The 23,117-nt window shown below is 48.4% G+C and overlaps 1 pseudogene; it reads left to right on the forward strand.

Moving 5' to 3' along the window:
* Positions 1–5,451: 5,451 nt before the first annotated feature.
* The window catches only part of LOC106593745 (developmentally-regulated GTP-binding protein 2-like), a 22,159-nt pseudogene continuing 4,493 nt past the window's right edge, over positions 5,452–23,117 (forward strand).

Below are 23,117 nucleotides of genomic sequence, written 5' to 3' on the forward strand. Positions count from 1 at the left end.
TATAATGACCATCCTGTGCTGCAGTATAATACGGAACCAAACATCCAGCTGGTAGGTATAATGACCCCATCTGCTGTTCTGCAGTTAATGGAAACAACATCCAGCTGGTAGTAGTGTTATAATGACCCTGTTGTCCTGCGGTATAATGGAACCAACATCCAGCTGGTAGTAGTGTATAATATCGGCTTCCTCCTGTTGTCTGCAATGGAACCAACATCCAGCTGGTAGTAGTATAATGACCCGTCCTGCAGTATAATGGAACTAACATCCAGCTGGTAGTAGTGTATAATAGACCCATCCTGCAGTATATGGGAACCAACATCCAGCTGGTAGTGTGTAATGACCCCTCTGTTGTCTAGTATAATGGAACCAACATCCAGCTGGTAGTGTATAATGACCCATCCTGTTGTCCTGCAGTATAATAGAAACAACATGTCCAGCTGGTAGTAGTGTAAATCACCCCACTGTTGTCAGTATAATGGAACCAACATCAGCTGGTGGTAGTTATAATGACCACCTGTTATCCTGCAGTATAATGGAACCAACATCAGCTGGTGGTAGTGTATAATGACCAACCATCTGTTGTCCTGCAGTATAATGGAACCAACATCCCGGCTGGTAGTAGTGTATAATTTGACCCATCCTGTTGTCTGCGGTATAATGGAACCAACATCCAGCTGGTAGTAAAGGAAAGTGTATAATGGAACCCCCATCCTGTGAGCACGCCCGCAGTATAATGGGCAACATCCAGCTGGTAGTAGTGTATAATGACCCCGTCCTGTTGTCTCGCAGTATAATATGGAACCAACATCCAGCTGGTAGTAGTAATGACCGTCCTGTTGTCCTGCAGTATAATGGAACCAACATCCAGCTGGTAGTAGGTGTATAAACGACCCATCCTGTTGTCCTGCAGTATAATGGAACCAACATCCAGCTGGCGTAGTGTAATATCAGAGTAATGGACCCATCCAGCTGTAGTAGTGTGCCTGCAGGTATAGTGGAGCCAACATCCAGCTGGTAGTAGTGTATAACATGACCCATCCTGTCCTGAAGTATAATGGAGCCAATATCCAGCTGGTAGTAGTGTATAATGACCCCCATCCTGTTGTCGCCGTATAATGGAACCAACATCCCAGCTGGTAGTGTATATAAACCCATCCTGTTGTCCTGCAGTATAATGGGAGCCAACATCCAGCTGGTAGTAGTGTATAATGACCGTCCTGTTGCCTCGCAGTATATGGAACCAACATCCAGCTGGCATCAGTAGTGTATAATGACCGGTCCTGTTGTCCTGCAGTATAATGGGAACTAACATCCAGCTGGTAGTAGTGTATATATGACCCCGTTGTCCTGCAGTATAATGGAACCAAACATCCAGCTGGTAAGTGTAGTAATGACCCCATCCTGTTGTCTGCAGGTATAATGGAACCAACATCCAGCTGGTAGTAATGTGTATAATGACCCATCCTGTTGTCCTGCAGTATAATGAACCAACATCCAGCTGGTAGTAGTGTATAATGACCCCATCCTGTTGTCCTGCGGTATAATGGAACCAACATCCAGCTGGTAGTAGTGTCGCATATTCTATTGTCCTGCAGTATAATGGAGCCAACATCAGCTGGTAGTAGTGTATAATGACCCGGCGTTAATGGAACAACATCCAGCTGGTAGTAGTGTATATGACCCCATCCTGTTGTTCTGCAGTATAATGGAACCAACATCCAGCTGGTAGTAGTGTATAATGACCCATCTGTTGTCCTGCAGTATAATGGAACCAAACATCCAGCTGGTAGTAGTGTATAAACCAGCCCCATCCTGTTGTCCTGCAGTATAATGGAACCAACATCCAGCTGGTAGTGTATCAACCCCATTCTGTTGTCCTGCAGATAATGCGGAACCAACATCAGCTGGTAGTAATAGAGTAATGACCCGTCCCGCAGTATAATGGAGTCAACATCCAGCTGCAGGCGGTAGTTAATAGAACACCCGGTCCCTTGTCCGGTAAGAATGGAACCAACATCCAGCTGGCGAAGGGTGTGTATAAGACCCGTCCTGCGGTACCAACATCCAGCTGGTAGTAGTGAAGACCCATCTGTTCCTGCTGCAGTATAATGGAACCAACATCCAGCTGGTAGTAGTGTAATAATGACCCGCATCTGTTGTCTGCAGTATAATGGAACCAACTATCCAGCTGGTAGTGTGTAGTAATGACCCGTCCTGTTGTCCCGTTATAATGGAACCAACTATCCAGCTGGTAGTAGTGTATAATGACTTCATCCTGTTGTCGCAGTATAATGGAACCAACATCCAGCTGGTAGTAGTGTATAATGACCCGTCTGCAGTTAGGAACCAAACATCCAGCTGGTAGTGTATAACGAACTGTTTGTCCCTGCAGGGCATATGGAGCCAACATCCAGCTGGTAGTAGGTAATGACCCATTCCTGCAGTATAATGAGCCAACATCCAGCTGGTAGTAGTGTATATTAATATAGTAATGACCATAAGTCGTCCTGTTGTCCTGCAGTATAATGGAACTAACATCCAGCTGTTGTAGTGTATAAGACCAATCACCTGTTATCCTGCAGTATAATGGAGCCAACATCCAGCTGGTAGTAGTGGTATAATGACCCCCTGTTGCTGCGGTATAATGAAATCCAACATCCGCTGGTAGTAGTGTATAATGACCCATCCTGCAGTATAATAGAACCAACATCCAGCTGGTAGTAGTGTATAATTGACCCATCCTGTTGTCCTGCAGTATAATGGAGCCAACATCCAGCTGGTAGTAGTGTATAATGACCCATCCTGTTGTCCTGCAGTATCGTGAAGCCAACATCCCGCCTGGGTGGTGTATAATGACCCCTCACTGTTGTCCTGCAGTATAATGGAACCACAACATCCAGCTGGTAGTCAGTTGTATGCCGCGTCCTGCGGTATAAATGGAACCAACATCTTAGCTGGTAGTAGTGGCAGACCCATCGCTGTTGTCTGCAGTATGTGGATCCAACATCCGGCTGGTAGTAGTGTATAATGACCCATCCTGTGCAGTATAATGGAGCAACATCCGCTGGTAGAGTATAATGATCGCTCTGTTGTCCTGCGGTATAATGGAACCAACATCCAGCTGGTAGTAGTGTATAATGACCCCCTGTTGTCCTGCGGTTAATGGAACCAACATCCAGCTGGTAGTGGTGTATAATGACCCGTTGTTGTCCCTGCAGTATAATGGAGCCAACATCCAGCTGGTAGTAGTGTATAATTACCCCATCCTGTTGTCCTGCAGTATAATGGAACCAACATCCAGAAGCTGGTGGGTAGTATAATGACCCCATCCTGTTGTCCTGCGGTATAATGGAACCAACATCCAGCTGGTAGTTGTAGTAATGACCTGTCCTGTTGTCCTGCAGTATAATGGGACCAACATCCAGCTGGTAGTAGTGTGTAATGACCCATCCTGTTGTCCTGCAGTATAATGGAACCAACATCCGCTGGTAGTAGTGTATCGATCCTGTTGTCCTGCAGTATAATGGAGCCAACATCCCAGCTGGTAGTAGTGTATAATGACCCGCCCTGTTGTCCTGCAGTATAATGGAACCAACATCCAGCTGGTAGTAGTGTATAATGACCCCATCTGTTGGTCCTGCAGTATAACGGGAGCCAACATCCAGCTTAGTAGTGTGTATAATGACCATCCTGTTGTCCTGCAGTATAATGGAACCAACATCAGCTGGTAGTAGTGTATCCCGACTCCTGTTGTCTGCAGTATAATGGACGGCAACAACATCCAGCTGGTAGTAGTGTATAATGACCCATCGTTGCTGGGTATAATGGACGGGCATCCAGCTGGTAGTAGTGTATAATGACCCCATCCTGTTGTCCTGCGGTTCAATGGAAACAACATCCAGCTGGTAGTAGTGTATAATATTTACGTCTGTTATCCTGCAGTATAATGGGAACCAACATCCAGCTGGTAGTAGTGTGCACGCCATCTGTTGTCTGCAGTATATGGAATAACTCCAGCTGGTAGTAGTGTATAATGACCCTCCTGCAGTATAATGAAAACCAACATCCAGCTGGTAGTGGTGTATAATGGCCCCATCCTGTCGTTGCAGTATAATGGAACCAATCTTCCGGCTTGGTAGTAGTGTATAATGATAATCTAGTTGTCCTGCAGTATAATGGAACCAACATCCAGCTGGTAGTAGTGATATATATGTCCCATCTGTTGTCCTGCAGTATAATGGAACCAACATCCAGCTGGTAGTAGTGTATAATGACCGATCACTGCACTATAATGGAACCAACATCCAGCTGGTAGTAGTGTATAATGACCCGGCCTCTGTTGTCCTGCAGTATAATGGAACCAACATCAGCTGGTAGTAGTTATAATCACCCCATCCTGTTGTCCTGCAGTATAATGGGAAACCAACATCCAGCTGGTAGTAGTGTAATGACCCATCCTGTTGTCCTGCAGTATAATGGAGCCAACATCCAGCTGGTAGTGGGATAATGAACCATCCTGTTGTCCTGCAAGTATAATGGAAAACAACATCCCAGCTGGTGTAGTGTATAATGACCCACCCTGTTGTCTGCAGTATAATGGAAACCAACACCAGCGGAGAGTGTATAATGACCCCTGCCTGCGGTATAATGGAGCCAACATCCAGCTGGTAGTAGTGTATAGATGACCCATCCTGTTGTCCTGCAGTATAATGGAACCAACATCCAGCTGGTAGTAGTGTATAATGACCCATCCTGTTGTCCTGCGGTATAATGAAACCAACATCCAGCTGGTGGTAGTGTATAATAACCCATCCTGTTGTCCTGCAGTATAATGGAACTAACATCCAGCTGGTAGTAGTGATAATGACCCGTCCTGTTGTCTGCAGTATAATGGAGCCAACATCCAGCTGGTAGTAATGTGTATAATGACCCATCCTGTTGTCCTGCAGTATAATGGAACCAACATCCAGCTGGTAGTAGTGTATAATGACCCGTCCTGCAGTATAATGGAACCCATCCAAAGCAGGTAGTGTTAATGACCTCCTGTTGTCTGCAGACCGCAAACATCCAGCTGGTAGTAGTGTATAAGACCCATCTGTTCTGCAGTGTAATGGGAAACCAACATCCAGCTGGTATAATGACCCATCCTGTTGTCCTGCAGTATAATGCAACCAACATCCAGCTGGTAGTAGTTATAATGACCCATCCTGCAGTATAATGGAACCAACATCCAGCTGGTAGTTAGTGGTATAATGACCCGTCCTGTTGTCCTGCAGTATAATGGAGCCAACATCCAGCTGGTAGTAGTGTATAATGACCATCCTGGCCTGCGGTATAATGGAGCCAACATACCCAGCTGGTAGTAGTGTGTAAGACCCGTCCTGTTGTCCTGCAGTATAATGAGGAACATCCAGCTGGTAGTTGGTAATGACCCATCCTGTTGTCCTGCAGTATAATGGAGCCAACATCCAGCTGGTAGTAGTGTATAATGACCCCATCCTGTTGTCCTGCAGTATAATAGAGCCCAACATCCAGCTGGTAGTAGTGTATAATGGCCCCATCTGTTGTCCTGCAGTATAATGGAACCAACATCCAGCTGCGTAGTGTATAATGACCCCCTGCAGTATAATGGAACCAACATCCAGCTGGAGTAGTGTAAATGACCCATCCTGTTGTCCTGCGAGTATAATGGAACCAACATCCAGCTGGTAGTAGTGTATAATGACCCATCCTGTTGTCCTGCGGTATAATGGAGCCAACATCCCGCTGGTAGTGTGTATAATGACCCATCCTTGTTGTCCTGCAGTATAATGGAACCAATCCAGCTGGTAGTAGTGTATAATGACCCCATCCTGTTGTCCCGCATAATGGAGCCAACATCCAGCTCGTAGTAGTATAATGACCCACTCTGTTGTTCTGCAGTATAATGGAAACCCAACATCCAGCTGCCGTAGTGTATAGTGACCCATCCTGTTGTCCTGCAGTATAATGGAACCAACATCCAGCTGGTAGTGTATACCCATCCTGTTGTCCTGCAGTATAATGGAACCAACATCCAGCTGGTAGTAGTGTATAATGACCCCATCCTGTTGTCCTGCAGTATAATGGAAACCAAGGAACATCCAGCTGGTAGTAGTGTATAATGACCCCATCCTGTTGTCCTGCAGAGTATAATGGAACCAACATCCAGCTGGTAGTAGTGTAGTAGTGACCCATCCTGTTGTCCTGCAGTATAATGGTAACCATCCCAGCTGGTAGTAGTGTGTAATGACCCCATCCTGTTGTCCTGCAGTATAATGGAACCAACATATCCAGCTGGTAGTAGTGTATATGACCCATCCTGTTGTCCTGCCGTATAGCCTGGAGCCAACAATCCAGCTGCTGGACCTGCCAGGAATCATAGAAGGAGCGTCCCAAGGTACAGTAACGGGTTGCCAGGTGTATTATCTACTGTGGAGAGGAGGGGTGGTGGAGGATTTGCTGCCTGCGTTGTAGACAACGCTGTTGAACGTTTGCAGATAGAAATGCTGTAATTGAGAGTCTTAGTTATACAGTGTCGGAGAGCACTGTGTATGTTCTATCAAGTCGCGTATTTCTATCTATCTGCTGAATGACCCCCTGGTGGTAATCCTGAGAGGCTTTTGGTATCTCTCAACTACGTAGGCGGGATTAATGCGAGCGCTGTGTTATCGCTCCAATAACGTGGCGGGATTAATGTAGAGCGCTGTGTTATCTCTGAAACGCTATTGATATTAGAGTGCTGGTGTACTCTGAACTGGTGGGGATGTAATGAGAGCTGTTGTCATCGCTAGACTGTTGTGTGGGGCTGTATTGTCTCTGAGCTGTGCTGTGGTTATCTCTGAGCTATTAATGTAGAGCGCTGTGTTATCTTTGAGCTAGTTAATGTAGAGCGCATATGTTATCTCTGCTATTAATGTAGGCGCTGTGTTATCTCTGAGCTATTAGTATGTAGAGCGCTCTGTGTTATGTCTGAGCTGTTGTATTCTAGGCGCTGTGTTATCTCTGAGCTGTTAATTAGTGTAGGACACTGTGTTGTAGGCTGCCAAAGCTATTCTGTGACAAGACACTGTGTTATCTCTGAGCTGTTGTGTAGACGCTGTGTTATCTCTGAGCTATTAATGTAGAGCGCTGTGTTTCTCTGAGCTGTTAATGTAGAGGCTGTATTCTCTCTGAGCTGTTTAATGTAGGCGCTGTGTTATCTCTGAGCTATTAATGTAGTAGCTGTGTTATCTCTGAGCTGTTAATTAATGTAGGCGCTGGTTATCTCTGAGCTATTAAGTAGAGCGCTGTGTTATCTCTGAGCTATTAATGTGTAGGCGCTGTGTTATCTCTGAGCTATTAATTATTGTAGAGCGCTGTGTTATCTCTGAGCTATTAATGTAGAGGCCCTGTGTTATCTCTGAGCTATTAATGTAGGCGCTGTGTTATCTCCTATTAATTGAAGAGACCGCTGTGTTATCTCTGAGCTGTTAATTAATTGTAGGCGCTGTGTTATCTCTGAGCTGTTTATGTAGAGCGCTGTGTTATCTCTGAGCTGTAATGTAGGCGCAAAGTTATCTCTGAGCTATATAATGTTTGTAGGCATTGTTATCTAGGTATTAATGTAGGCGCTGTGTTATCTCTGAGCTGTTAATGTAGGCGCTGTGTTATCTCTGAGCTGTGTGTAGGCGCTATGTTATCTCTGAGCTGTTATTAATGTAGGCTGTGTTATCTCTGAGCTGTTTATGTAAGGCGGTGTTATCTCTGAGACTATGTGTAGGCGCTGTGTTATCTGTGAGCTATTGAGTAATGTAAGCGCTTGTGTTATCTCTGAGCTGTTTGTAGAGCGCTGTGTTATCTCTGAGCTATTAATGTAGGCGCAGTGTTAGCTCTGAGCTGTTAACTGTAAGCTGTGTATCTCTGAGCTGTTAATGAGAGCGCCAATGTAGGCGCTTAGCGGTATCTCTGACACGCTATTAGTTAGTGTAGAGCGCTGTGTTATCTCTGAGCTATTAATTGGGTGTAGGCGCTGTGTTATCTCTGAGCTATTGTGTAGAGAGCTGTGTTATCTTGAGCTCTTAATATACGCTGTGTTATCTCTGAGCTGTGTGTAGGCGCTGTGTTATCTCTGAGCTGTTGTGTGAGGCATGTTGTCTCTGAGCTGTTTAATGCAGGCGCTGTGTTATCTCTGAGCTATTAATGAGGCGCTGTTGTTATCTCTGAACTTATTTGTAGGCGCTGTTATCTCTGAGCTATTAATTAATGTAGCGCTGTGTTATCCTGAGCTATTAGTGTGTAGGCGCCGTGTTATCTCTGAGCTGTTAGTATGTAGGCGCTTGTGTTATCTCTTATTAATGGTAGAGGCGCTGTGTTATCTCTGCAGCTATTGACATGTAGGCGCGGTGTCTCTGAGCTATAATGTAGGCTGTTTATCTCTGAGCTATTAATGTGAGGCGCTGTGTTATCTCTTAGAGCTGTTAATGAGGCGCTGTGTTATCTCTGAGCTGTTAATGTAGGCGCTGTGTTATCTCTGAGCTATTAATGTAGAGCGCTGTGTTATCTCTGAGCTGTTAATGTGAGCGCTGTGTTATCTCTGAGCTTATTAATGGTGGAGCGGCTGGTTATCTCTGAGCTATTAATGTAGAGCACTGTGTTATCTCTGAGCTATTAATGTAGAGCGCTGTGTTATCTCTGAGCTATTAAGTTGTAGGCGCTGTGTTATCTCTGAGCTGTATTAATGTAGGCGCTGTGTTATCTCTGAGCTGTTAATTTGTAGAGCGCTGTCAGCTCTTCCACCACCAATAAGAGGCCTTTGGTGATTGGATGATGATTTGAACTCTTTGTTGTGATTGGGTGACCTCTGACCTGTGTGTGTGTGTGTGTTTCTAGGTAAGGGTCGGGGGTGGCAGGTCATTGCTGTTGCCAGGACAGCAGACGTGGTCGTCAGTGATGCTGGACGCCACGAAGGGAGACGCGTCAGAGGTGATTGGCTGTTCTGATCAGCTGGTTACTAACTGCTAACCCGTCTGGCTGTCCCGCGGGTTGCCTTTGCTAACGCAGGGTCCTCCTATGCTGGTTACTAACCGCAACCCGTTTCGGGTCTGTCCCAGCTGGTTACTAACTGCTAACCGTCTGAGGTCTGTCCCGGCTGGTTACTAACTATGCTAACCGTCTAGGTCTGTCCCAGCTGGTTACTAACTGCTAACCCGTCTAGGGTCTGTCCCGGCCAGTTGCCTAACTGCTAACCCGTCTAGGGTCTGTCCCAGCTGGTTACTAACTGCTAACCCGTCTAGGTCTGTCCGCTTCCGGTTCACTAACTGCTAACCCGTCTAGGGTCTGTCCCGCTAGCCACTGCTAACTCCGTCTGGGTCTCAGCTGGTTACTAACTGCCTAGCCCGTCTAGGTCTGTCCGCTGGTTGCTAACTGCTTGTCTGGGTCTGTCCCAGCTGTTTGTGACCCCAACCCGTCTAGGGTCTGTCCCAGCTGGTTTACTAACTGCTAACCCGTCTAGGGTCTGTCCCGGCTAGTTGCTAGCTGCTAACCCTCTAGGTCTGTCCCAGCCTGGTTACTAACTTGCCTAGCCCGTCTGGGGTCTGTCCCAGCTGGTTTTCATAACTGCTTCGCGTCCTGGAGGTCTGTCCCGGCCTGGGTTACTAACTGCTAACCGCGTCTGGGGTCTTGTCGCAGCTGGTTACTACGCTCTTGTCTACGGTGCTGTCCCGGCTGGTTGCAACTCTTTGCTAACCCGTCTGGGGTCTGTCCCAGCTGGTTGGCCAACTGCTAACCCGTCTAGGGTCTGTCCCAGCTGGTTACTAACTGCTAACCCGTCTAGGGTCTGTCCCAGCTGGTTACTAACCTGAACCCGTCTGAGGTCTGTCCCAGCTGGTTACTAACTGCTAACCCGTCTAGGGTCTGTCCCAGCTGGTTGCTAACTGCTAACCTCCAGGGTCTGTCCCAGCTGGTTGCTAACTGCTAACCCGTCTAGGGTCTGTCCCGCTGGTTACTAACTGCTAACCCGCAGGGTCTGTCCCAGCTGGTTACTACAGCGCTAACCCGTCTAGGTCTGTCCCAGCTGGTTACTAACCGCTAACCCCGTCTAGGTCTGATTCTAACGCTTCTTCGTCTAGGGTCTGTCCCCAGCTGGTTACTAACTGCTAACCCGTCTAGGGTCTGTCCCAGCTGGTTACTAACTGCTAACCCGTCTAGGGTCTGTCCCAGCTGGTTACTAACTGCTAACCCGTCTAGGGTCTGTCCCAGCTGGTTACTAACTGCACAACCGTCTAGGGTCTGTCCCAGCTGGTTACTAATTGCTAACCCGTCTAGGGTCTGTCCCAGCTGGTTACTAACTGCTAACCCGTCTAGGGTCTGCCAGCTGGTTACTAACTGCTAACCCGTCTGGGTCTGTCCCCAGCTGGTTACTAACTGCTAACCCGTCTAGGGTCTGTCCCACTGGTTACTAACTGCTAATCTCGAGGTCTGTCCCAGCTGGTTACTAACTGCTAACCGGCTCCCGCTGGTTACCTCACAACCGTCTAGGGTCGTCCCAGCTGGTTACTAACTGCTAACCCGTCTAGGGTCTGTCCCAGCTGGTTACTAACTGCTAACCCGTCTGGGTCTGTCCCAGCTGGTTACTAACCGCTAACCCGTCTAGGGTCTGTCCCGTTACCCCAGCTGCTAACCCGTCTGGCGGTCTGGGGTCCGTCCAGCTGGTTACTAACTGCTAACCCGTCTAGGGTCTGTCCCAGCTGGTTACTAACTGCTAACCGTCAGGGTCTGTCTCCAGCTGGTTACTAACTGCTAACCCGTCTAGGGTCTGTCCGCTGGTTACTAACTGCTAACCCGTCTAGGGTCTGTCCCAGCTGGTTACTAAATCTGCAACCCGTCTAGGGTCTGTCCCAGCTGGTTGCTAACTGCTAACCCGTCTAGGTCTGTCCCAGCTGGTTACAGACTGCTAAGTCTAGGGTCTGTCCCACTGGTTGCCTAACTGCTAACCCGCTAGGGTCTGTCCCAGCTGGTTACTAACTGCTAACCCGTCTAGGGTCTGTCCCAGCTGGTTGCTAACCTTAACCCGTCTAGGGTCTGTCCCAGCTGGTTGACTAACTGCTAACCCGTCTAGGGTCTGTCCCAGCTGGTTACTAACTGCTAACCCGTTCAGGGTCTGTCCCAGCTGGTTTCCTAATCGCTAACCCGTCTAGGTCTGTCCCAGCTGGATTGCTAACGCCGTCTGGGGTCTGTCCCAGCTGGTTTACTAACTGCTAACCCGTCTAGGTCTGTCCCAGCTGGTTGCTAACTGCTAACCCGTCTGGGTCTGTCCCAGCTGGTTGCTAACTGCTAACCTGCGTCTAGGGTCTGTCCCAGCTGGTTACTAACTGCTAACCCGTCTAGGGTCTGTCCCAGCTGGTTACTAACTGCTAACCCGTCTAGGGTCTGTCCCAGCTGGTTACTAACTGCTAACCGTCTTAGGGTCTGTCCCAGCTTGGTTGCTAACTGCTAACCCGTCTAGGGTCTGTCCCAGCTGGTTACTAACTGCTAACCCGTCTAGGGTCTGTCCCAGCTGAGTTACTAACTGCTAACCCGTCTAGGGTCTGTCCCAGCTGGTTACTAACTGCTAACCCGTCTAGGGTCTGTCCCAGCTGGTTTACTAACTCCTAACCCGTCTGAGTCTGTCCCAGCTGGTTACTAACTGCTAACCCGTCTGGGGTCTGTCCCAGCTGGTTGCTAACTGCTAACCCGTCTAGGGTCTGTCCCAGCTGGTTACTAACTGCTAACCCGTCTAGGGTCTGTCCCAGCTGGTTACTAACCGCTAACCCGTCTAGGGTCTGTCCTCTAACTGGTTACAACTGCTCCGTCAGGGTCTGTCCCAGCTAGTTACTAACTGCTAACCCGTCTAGGTCTGTCCCAGCTGGTTGGTAAGTGCTAAGTCTAGGGTCTGTCCCAGCTGGTTAGCTAGCTGCTAAGTCTAGGTTCTGTCCCAGCTTGGTTCGTTAGTGGGTTCTGTCTAGGTCTGTCCCGCTGGTTAGTTAGTGGGTTCTGTCTAGGTTCTGTCCCAGCTGGTTAGTTATGGGTTCTGTCTAGTTCTGTCCCAGCTGGTTAGTGGGGTTCTGTCTAGGTTCTGTCCCAGCTGGTTGCTAACTGCTGAGCTCTGTCTGGGTTCTGTCTGGCTGGTTGGTTAGCGGGTTCTGTCTGGGTTCTGTCCCAGCTGGTTTGTTAGTGGGTTCTGTCTAGGTTCTGTCCCAGCTGGTTAGTTAGTGGGTTCTGTCTAGGGTCTGTCCCAGCTGGTTAGTTAGTGGTTTCTGTCTGGGTTCTGTCCCAGCTGGTTAGTTAGTGAGTTCTGTCTAGGGTCTGTCCCGTTGGTGTTAGCTGGGTTCTGTGAGTCAGGTGGTTGGTTAGTGGGTTCTGTCTGGGTTCTGTCCCAGCTGGTTAGTTAGTGGGTTCTGTCTAGGTTCTGTCCCAGCTGTGGTTAGTTAGTGGGTTCTGTCTAGGTTCTGTCCCGCTGGTTAGTTAGTGGGTTCTGCATAGGTTCTGTCCGGCTGGTTAGTTAGTGGGTTCTGTCTGGGTTCTGTCCCAGCTGGGTTAGTTAGTGGGTTCTGTCTAGGTTCTGTCCCAGTGGGTTAGTTAGTGGGTTCTGTCTAGGTTCTGTCCCAGCTGGTTGGTTAGTGGGTTCTGTCTGGGTTCTGTCCCAGCTGGGTTAGTTAGTGGGTTCTGTCTAGGTTCTGTCCCAGCTGGTTGTTAGTGGGTTCTGTCTAGGTTCTGTCCCAGCTGGTTGGTTAGTGGGTTCTGTCTGGGTTCTGTCCCAGCTGGTTAGTTAGTGGGTTGTTAGGTTCTGTCCTAGGGGGGTTCTGTCTAGGCTGTCGCTGGTTAGATGGGTTCTGTCTGGGTTCTGTCCAGCTGGTTAGTTAGTGGGTTCTGTCTGGGTTCTGTCCCAGCTGGTTAGTTAGTGGGTTCTGTCTAGGTTCTGTCCCAGCTGGTTAGTTAGTGGGTTCTGTCTAGGTTCTGTCCCAGCTGGTTAGTGGTGGGTTCTGTCTAGGTTCTGTCCCAGCTGGTGGTTAGTGGGTTCTGTCTAGGTTCTGTCCCAGCTGGTTAGTTAGTGGGTTCTGTCTAGGTTCTGTCCCAGCTGGTTGGTTAGTGGGTTCTGTCTAGGTTCTGTCCCAGCTGGTTGAGTTAGTGGGTTCTGTCTAGGTTCTGTCCCAGCTGGTGAGTTAGTGGGTTCTGTCTAGGTTCTGTCCCAGCTGGTTAGTTAGTGGGTTCTGTCTAGGTTCTGTCCCAGCTGGTTAGTTAGTGGGTTCTGTCTGGGTTCTGTCCCAGCTGGGTTAGTTAGTGGGTTCTGTCTAGGTTCTGTCCCAGCTGGTTAGTTAGTGGGTTCTGTCTAGGTTCTGTCCCAGCTGGTTAGTTAGTGGGTTCTGTCTAGGTTCTGTCCCAGCTGGTTGGTTAGTGGGTTCTGTCTAGGTTCTTTCCCAGCTGGGTTAGTTAGTGGGTTCTAATCTGGGTTGCTGTCCCAGCTGGTTAGTTAGTGGGTTCTGTCTAGGTTCTGTCCCAGCTGGTTGGTTAGTGGGTTCTGTCTGAGGTTCTGTCCCAGCTGGTTAGTTAGTGGGTTCTGTCTAGGTTCTGTCCCAGCTGGTTAGTTAGTGGGTTCTGTCTAGGTTCTGTCCCAGCTGGTTAGTTAGTGGGTTCTGTCTAGGTTCTGTCCCAGCTGGTTAGTTAGTGGGTTCTGTCTAGGTTCTGTCCCAGCTGGTTAGTTAGTGGGTTCTGTCTCCTCAGGAAACTGCTGGAGAAAGAGTTGGAGTCCGTCGGCATCAGACTGAACCGCTCCAAACCGAACATCTACTTCAAGGTCAGTTTCTCCATCACATCCCTCCGTACCATCGGTCCCTCCGTTCCCTGCTAGAGCTGCTCCCGGTTTCTCCCGTTCCCTGCTAGAGCTGCTCCCCGGTCCCTCCCTTTCCCTGCTAGAGCTGCTCCCCGGTCCCTCCCGTTTCCTGCCCTGCTAGAGCTGCTCCCGGTCCCTCCCGTTCCCTGCTAGAGCTGCTCCCGGTCCCTCCCGTTTCCTGCTAGAGCTGCTCCCGGTCTCCGTTCCCCTGCTAGAGCTGCTCCCGGTCCCTCCGTTCCCTGCTAGAGCTGCTCCCCGGTCCCTCCGTTCCCTGCTAGAGCTGCTCCCCCGGTCTCTCCCGTTCCCTGCTAGAGCTGCTCCCGGTCCCTCCCGTTCCCTGCCCTGCTAGAGCTGCTCCCCGGTCCCTCCCGTTCCCTGCTAAGAGCTGCTCCCCGGTCCCTCCCGTTCCCTGCTAGAGCTGCTCCCCGGTCCCTCCGTTCCCTGCTAGAGCTGCTCCCCGGTCCCTCCGTTCCCTGCCCTGCTAGAGCTGCTCCCGGTCCCTCCCGTTCCCTGCCAGAGCTGCTCCCGGTCCCTCCCGTTCCCTGCCCTGCTAGAGCTGCTCCCCGGTCCCTCCCTTTCCCTGCTAGAGATGCTCCCGGTCCCTCCCGTTCCCTGCCCTGCTAGAGCTGCTCCCGGTCCCTCCCTTTCCCTGCTAGAGCTGCTCCCGGTCCCTCCCGTTCCCTGCCCTGCTAGAGCTGCTCCCCAGTCCCTCCCGTTCCCTGCTAGAGCTGCTCCCGGTCCCTCCCGTTCCCTGCTAGAGCTGCTCCCGGTCCCTCCCGTTCCCTGCTAGAGCTGCTCCCCGGTCCCTCCCGTTCCCTGCCCTGCTAGAGCTGCTCCCGGTCCCTCCCGTTCCCTGCCCTGCTAGTGTGTGTGATGCTGGTATGTAGTGTTGTGATGCTGGTATGTAGTGTTGTGATGCTGGTATGTAGTGTGTTTATGTAGTGTTGTGATGCTGGTATGTAGTGTGTTTATGTAGTGTTGTGATGCTGGTATGTAGTGTGTGTGTGATGCTGGTATGTAGTGTGTTTTTGATGCTGGTATGTAGTGTTGTGATGCTGGTTATGTAGTGTGTGTATGATGCTGGTATGTAGTGTGTGTGTGATGCTGGTATGTAGTGTGTGTGTGATGCTGGTTATGTATGTGTGTGTGTGTATGATGCTGGTTATGTAGTGTGTGTATGATGCTGGTTATGTAGTGTGTGTGTGATGCTGGTTTGTAGTGTGTGTATGATGCTGGTTATGTAGTGTGTGTATGATGCTGGTTATGTAGTGTGTGTATGATGCTGGTATGTAGTGTTGCGATGCTGGTTATGTAGTGTGTGTATGATGCTGGTATGTAGTGTTGTGATGCTGGTATGTAGTGTTGTGATGCTGGTATGTAGTGTGTGTGTGATGCTGGTTTGTAGTGTGTGTATGATGCTGGTTATGTAGTGTGTGTGTGATGCTGGTATGTAGTGTTGTGATGCTGGTATGTAGTGTTGTGATGCTGGTATGGAGTGTTGTGATGCTGGTATGTAGTGTAGTGATGCTGGTATGTAGTGTGTGTGTGATGCTGGTTTGTAGTGTGTGTATGATGCTGGTTATGTAGTGTGTGTGTGATGCTGGTATGTAGTGTTGTGATGCTGGTATGTAGTGTTGTGATGCTGGTATGGAGTGTTGTGATGCTGGTATGTAGTGTAGTGATGCTGGTATGTAGTGTGTGTGTGATGCTGGTTTGTAGTGTTGTGATGCTGGTTATGTAGTGTGTGTGTGTGATGCTGGTATGTAGTGTTGTGATGCTGGTTTGTAGTGTTGTGATGCTGGTTATGTAGTGTTGTGATGCTGGTTATGTAGTGTGTGTGTGATGCTGGTATGTAGTGTTGTGATGCTGGTTATGTAGTGTGTGTGTGATGCTGGTATGTAGTGTTGTGATGCTGGTTATGTAGTGTGTGTGTGTGATGCTTGTATGTAGTGTTGTGATGCTGGTTATGTAGTGTGTGTGTGATGCTGGTTATGTAGTGTTGTGATGGTGGTTATGTAGTGTGTGTGTGATGCTGGTTATGTAGTGTGTGTGTGATGCTGGTTATGTAGTGTGTGTGTGATGCTGGTATGTAGTGTTGTGATGCTGGTTATGTAGTGTGTGTGTGATGCTGGTATGTAGTGTTGTGATGCTGGGTATGTAGTGTGTGTGTGTGATGCTGGTATGTCGTGTTGTGATGCTGTGTGTTTGTGTTCAGCCCAAGAAAGGAGGAGGTCTGTCCTATAACTCCATGGTTCCTCTGACGATGTGTTCTGAGAAGCTGGTCCAACTCATCCTCCACGAGTACAGTATCCTTCAGCCGCTACAGACACGCTAACTACAGACACGCTAACTACAGACTACGCTAACTACAGACACGCTAACTACAGACACATCCTCCACGAATACAGTATCCTTCAGCCGCTACAGACACGCTAACTACAGACACGCTAACTACAGACACATCCTCCACGAGTACAGTATCCTTCAGCCGCTACAGACACGCTTAACTACAGACACGCTAACTACAGACACATCCTCCACGAGTACAGTATCCTTCAGCCGCTACAGACACGCTAACTACAGACACGCTAACTACAGACACATCCTCCACGAATACAGTATCCTTCAGCCGCTACAGACACGCTAACTACAGACACACTACTAACTACAGACACATCCTCCACGAGTACAGTATCCTTCAGCCGCTACAGACACACTGAACTAACTACAGACACACTGCTAACTACAGACACACCTGCTAACCACAGATCACGCCGCTAACTACAGACACGCCGCTAACTACAGACACACGCTAACTACAGACACACTACTAACTACAGACACACTACTAACTACAGACACACCGCTAACTACAGACACACTGCTAACTACAGACACACTACTAACTACAGACACGCTACTAACTACAGACACACTACTAACTAGACACACTACTAACTACAGACACCACTAACTACAGACACCACGCTAACTACAGACACACTACTAACTACAGACACACTAGACAAGACACACTACTGACTACAGACACACTACTAACTACAGACACACTACTAACTACAGACACACTACTAACTACAGACACACTACTAACTACAGACACACTACTGACTACAGACACACACGCTAACTACAGACACGCCGCTAACTACAGACACGCCGCTAACTACAGACACACCGCTAACTACAGACACACCGCTAACTACAGACACGACTAAGACACACTACTAACTACAGACACACTGCTAACTACAGAACACTGCTAACTACAGACACTGCACTACAGACACACTGCTAACTACAGACACACTGCTAACTACAGACACACTACAGACACACTGCTAACTACAGACACACTGCTAACTACAGACACACTGCTAACTACAGAAACGCTGCTAACTACAGACACACTGCTAACTACAGACACACTACAGACACACTGCTAACTACAGACACGCCGCTAACTACAGACACGCTGCTAACTACAGACACACTACAGACACACTACTAACTACAGACACGCTGCTAACTACAGACACACTACAGACACACTGCTAACTACAGACACGCTACAGACACACTACTAACTACAGACACACCGATAACTACAGACACACCACTAACTATAGACACACTGCTAACTACAGACACACTGCTAACTACAGACACACTGCTAACTACAGACACACTGCAGACACACTGCTAACTACAGACACACTGCTAACTACAGACACACTGCTAACTACAGACACACCACTAACTACAGACACACTGCTAACTACAGACACACTACTAACTACAGACACACTGCTAACTACAGACACAATACAGTATCCTGTAGGTAGAACCTTAAGATCACCTCGAACAGTAGGTAGAACCTTAACGGTCCTCCTCAGAACAGTAGGTAGAACCTTAACGATCCACCTCAGAACAGTAGGTAGAACCTTAGCGATCCTCCTCAGAACAGTAGGTAGAACCTTAACGATCCTCCTCAGAACAGTAGGTAGAACCTTAACGATCCTCCTCAGAACAGTAGGTAGAACCTTAACGATCCACCTCAGAACAGTAGGTAGAACCTTAACGATCCACCTCAGAACAGTAGGTAGAACCTTAACGGTCCTCCTCAGAACAGTAGGTAGAACCTTAACGATCCTCCTCAGAACAGTAGGTAGAACCTTAACGATGCACCTCAGAACAGTAGGTAGAACCTTAACGATCCTCCTCAGAACAGTAGGTAGAACCTTAACGGTCCTCCTCAGAACAGTAGGTAGAACCTTAACGATCCTCCTCAGAACAGTAGGTAGAACCTTAACGATGCACCTCAGAACAGTAGGTAGAACCTTAACGGTCCACCTCAGAACAGTAGGTAGAACCTTAACGATCCACCTCAGAACAGTAGGTAGAACCTTAACGGTCCTCCTCAGAAATCTTCAATGCGGAGGTTCTGTTCCGAGAAGACAGCACTCCTGATGACTTCATCGACGTCATTGTTGGGAACCGAGTTTACATGCCCTGTTTATACGTACGTACCTGATCTATGATCTAGCTCTATGTTTATACGCGTGCCTGATCTATGATCTAGCTCTATGTTTATACGTGCGTACCTGATCTATGTTCTAGCTCTATGTTTATACGTGCGACCTGATCTATGATCTAGCTCTATGTTTATACGTACCTGATCTATGTTCTAGCTCTATGTTTATACGTCATGCCTGATCTATGTTCTAGCTCTATGTTTATACGTACGTACCTGATCTATGTTCTAGCTCTATGTTTATACGTACGTGCCTGATCTATGTTCTAGCTCTATGTTTATACGTACCGGATCTATGTTCTAGCTCTATGTTTATACGTCACGTATCTGATCTATGTTCTAGCTCTATGTTTATACGTACCTGATCTATGTTCTAGCTCTATGTTTATACGTACCTGATCTATGATCTAGCTCTATGTTTATACGTACCTGATCTATGTTCTAGCTCTATGTTTATACGTGCCTGATCTATGTTCTAGCTCTATGTTTATACGTACCTGATCTATGATCTAGCTCTATGTTTATACGTGGTGTGTGTGTGTGTGTGTGTGTGTGTGTGTGTGTGTGTGTGTGTGTGTGTGTGTGTGTGTGTGTGTGTGTGTGTGTGTGTGTGTGTGTGTGTGTAGGTCTACAACAAGGTGGATCAGATCTCCATAGAGGAGGTGGATCGACTGGCTCACGAACCCCACAGCGTCGTCATCAGGTCAGAAACTACCCTGTCTGTCTGTCTGTCTGTCTGTCTGTCTGTCTGTCTGTCTGTCTGTCTGTCTGTCTGTCTGTCTGTCTGCCTGTCTGCCCGTCTGTCTGCCTGTCTGTCTGTCTGTCTGTCTGTCTGTCTGCCTGTCTGTCTGCCTGTCTGTCTGCCTGTCTGCTCTGTCTGTCTGTCTGTCTGTCTGTCTGTCTGTCTGCCCGTCTGTCCGTCTGTCTGTCTGTCTGTCTGTCTGTCTGTCTGTCTGTCTGTCTGTCAGAGAACTCAGTGACTGTGTGTGTGTGTGTGTGTGTGTGTGTGTGTGTGTGTGTGTGTGTGTGTGTGTGTGTGTGTGTGTGTGTGTGTGTGTGTGTGTGTGTGTGTGTGTGTGTGTGTGTGTGTGTGTGTTTAGCTGTGGGATGAAGCTGAACCTGGACTACCTGCTGGAGAGGCTGTGGGAATACCTGGCGCTCATCTGTCTTTACACAAAGAAGAGAGGAGGTATATATACACACACACACACACCACACACACACACACACACACACACACACACACACACACACACACACACACACACACACTACACACACACACACACACACTGAACACACACACACACACACACACACACACACACACACACACACACACACACACACACACACACACACACGTATGCTGAGAATGCGTCATGTGATTGTGTTGTTTCCGTGCTATTGGTTGATGTCGGTAGCTCCTCCCCATATATATCAGCCATTTAACCTCTCTGGGGGACCGTCCCACCTGCGGGGCAACAGCCAATGAAATAGCAGGGCGGCAGATTTCTCAAACATACCGCTATTATATCCCATTTTAAAGATAATCTTCTCCTTAATCCAACCACATCGTCCGATTTCAAAAAGGCTTTACGGCGGTGGCGAAACATTAGATTATGTCAGGACAGCGCCTAAAAATAAAAGCCACACAGCCATTTTCCAAAGCTTGGGAGGCGTCACAAAACCCCCAGAAATGCAGCTAAAATGAAGCACTAACGTTTGACGATCTTCATCAGATGACAATCCCAGGACTTCATGTTACACAATACATGTATGTTTTGCTCGATAAAGTTCATATTTATATCCACAAAAACCCATTTTACATTGGCGTGTAATGTTCAGAAAATGTTTTCCCAAAACTTCTGGTGAATCAGCACATCAATTTATAGAAATACTCGTTATAAACGTTGATAAAATATTAAACTGTTATTCAAAGAATTATAGATGAACATCTCCTTAATGCAACCGCTGTGACAGATTTCAAAATAAGCTTTACGAGGAAAGCATACTTTGCAATAATCTGAGTACGGCGCTCAGAAAACAACATCAGGCAATTACAGATACCCGCCATTTTGGAGTCATCTGAAATCATAAATAGCATTAGAAATATTCACTTACCTTTGATGATCTTCATCAGAATGCACTCCCAGGAATCCCAGGTCCACAATAAATGTTGTTTTGTTCGATAAAGTCCATCATTTATGTCCAAATACCTCTTTTTTTTGTAAGCTACTCCAAAAGTCCCCCCCCCAAAAAAATTATATTTACATTCGTAGAAACATGTCAAACGATGTATAGCGTCAATCTTTAGGGCCTTTTTAACATAAATCTTTAATAATATTTCCAACCGGACGATTCCAATGTCTTCAAAAAACGTAATGGAACAGAGCTAGCTCATCACGTGAACGCGCGCCACTGAACTCATGTCCTATTCTTATTATTACACCTTTCTAGAGACTGTTGCCATCTAGTGGAAGCTTTAGGAAGTGCAATATGAACCCGATGTCGCTGTGTACTGGAAAGGCTTGGGGGGAAAAAAAACTACAAGCCTCAGATTTCCCTCCACTTCCTGGTTGGATTGTTTCTCAGGGTTTTTCTGCCTGCCATATGAGTTCTGTTATACTCACAGATATCATTCAAACAGTTTTAGAAACTTTAGGGTGTTTTCTATCCGAATCTACTAATAATATGTATATTCTAGTTTCTGGGCCTGAGTAGCAGGCAGTTTAAATGCTGCCTAGTGAAGGGAAAGTGCAGTAGATTTTTAAATTGTCGCATACTATTTTACTTTATTTTTTTTCTCATACTGAAACGGCCAACTATTTAGGATGCAAGGAACGGACACAGGCGCACACACACACACACACACACACACACACACACACACACACACACACACACACACACACACACACACACACACACACTCAAACACACACACACACACACACACACACACACACACACACACACAACTCACACACACTCACACACACACACTCAAACACACACACACTCAAACACACACACACTACACACACACTCAAACACACACACACACACACACACACACACACACACTCAAACACACACACACTCAAACACACACACTCAAACACACACTCACACTCAAACACACTCACACACACACACACACACACACACACACACACACACACACACACACACACACACACACACACACACACTCAAACACACACTACACACACTCACTCTCACACTCAAAACACACACACACACACACACTCAAACACACTCACACCACCACACACACTCTGTTCAGAACCCCCTACATCACTCCCTCTCTGTGTTTAGAACCCCCTCCTCCCTCTCTGTGTTTAGAACCCCCCTGGTGTCCTCCCTCTCTGTGTTTAGAACCCCCCGGTGTCCTCCCTCTCTGTGTTTAGAACCCCCCTGGTGTCCTCCCTCTCTGTGTTTAGAACCCCCCTGGTGTCCTCCCTCTCTGTGTTTAGAACCCCCCTGGTGTCCTCCCTCTCTGTGTTTAGAACCCCCCTGGTGTCCTCCCTCTCTGTGTTTAGAACCCCCCTGGTGTCCTCCCTCTCTGTGTTTAGAACCCCCCCTGGTGTCCTCCCTCTCTGTGTTTAGAACCCCCCCTGGTGTCCTCCCTCTCTGTGTTTAGAACCCCCCCTGGTGTCCTCCCTCTCTGTGTTTAGAACCCCCCCTGGTGTCCTCCCTCTCTGTGTTTAGAACCCCCCTGGTGTCCTCCCTCTCTGTGTTTAGAACCCCCCTGGTGTCCTCCCTCTCTGTGTTTAGAACCCCCCCTGGTGTCCTCCCTCTCTGTGTTTAGAACCCCCCCTGGTGTCCTCCCTCTCTGTGTTTAGAACCCCCCTGGTGTCCTCCCTCTCTGTGTTTAGAACCCCCCTGGTGTCCTCCCTCTCTGTGTTTAGAACCCCCCCTGGTGTCCTCCCTCTCTGTGTTTAGAACCCCCCTGGTGTCCTCCCTCTCTGTGTTTAGAACCCCCCTGGTGTCCTCCCTCTCTGTGTTTAGAACCCCCCTGGTGTCCTCCCTCTCTGTGTTTAGAACCCCCCTGGTGTCCTCCCTCTCTGTGTTTAGAACCCCCCCTGGTGTCCTCCCTCTCTGTGTTTAGAACCCCCCTGGTGTCCTCCTCTCTGTGTTTAGAACCCCCCTGGTGTCCTCCCTCTCTGTGTTTAGAACCCCCCCTGGTGTCCTCCCTCTCTGTGTTTAGAACCCCCCCTGGTGTCCTCCCTCTCTGTGTTTAGAACCCCCCCTGGTGTCCTCCCTCTCTGTGTTTAGAACCCCCCTGGTGTCCTCCCTCTCTGTGTTTAGAACCCCCCTGGTGTCCTCCCTCTCTGTGTTTAGAACCCCCCCTGGTGTCCTCCCTCTCTGTGTTTAGAACCCCCCTGGTGTCCTCCTCTCTGTGTTTAGAACCCCCCTGGTGTCCTCCCTCTCTGTGTTTAGAACCCCCCTGGTGTCCTCCCTCTCTGTGTTTAGAACCCCCCTGGTGTCCTCCCTCTCTGTGTTTAGAACCCCCCTGGTGTCCTCCCTCTCTGTGTTTAGAACCCCCCTGGTGTCCTCCCTCTCTGTGTTTAGAACCCCCCCTGGTGTCCTCCCTCTCTGTGTTTAGAACCCCCCCTGGTGTCCTCCCTCTCTGTGTTTAGAACCCCCCCTGGTGTCCTCCTCTCT

This window comes from Salmo salar, unplaced genomic scaffold, assembly GCF_905237065.1.
Source record: "Salmo salar unplaced genomic scaffold, Ssal_v3.1, whole genome shotgun sequence".
Lineage (NCBI taxonomy): Eukaryota > Metazoa > Chordata > Actinopteri > Salmoniformes > Salmonidae > Salmo > Salmo salar.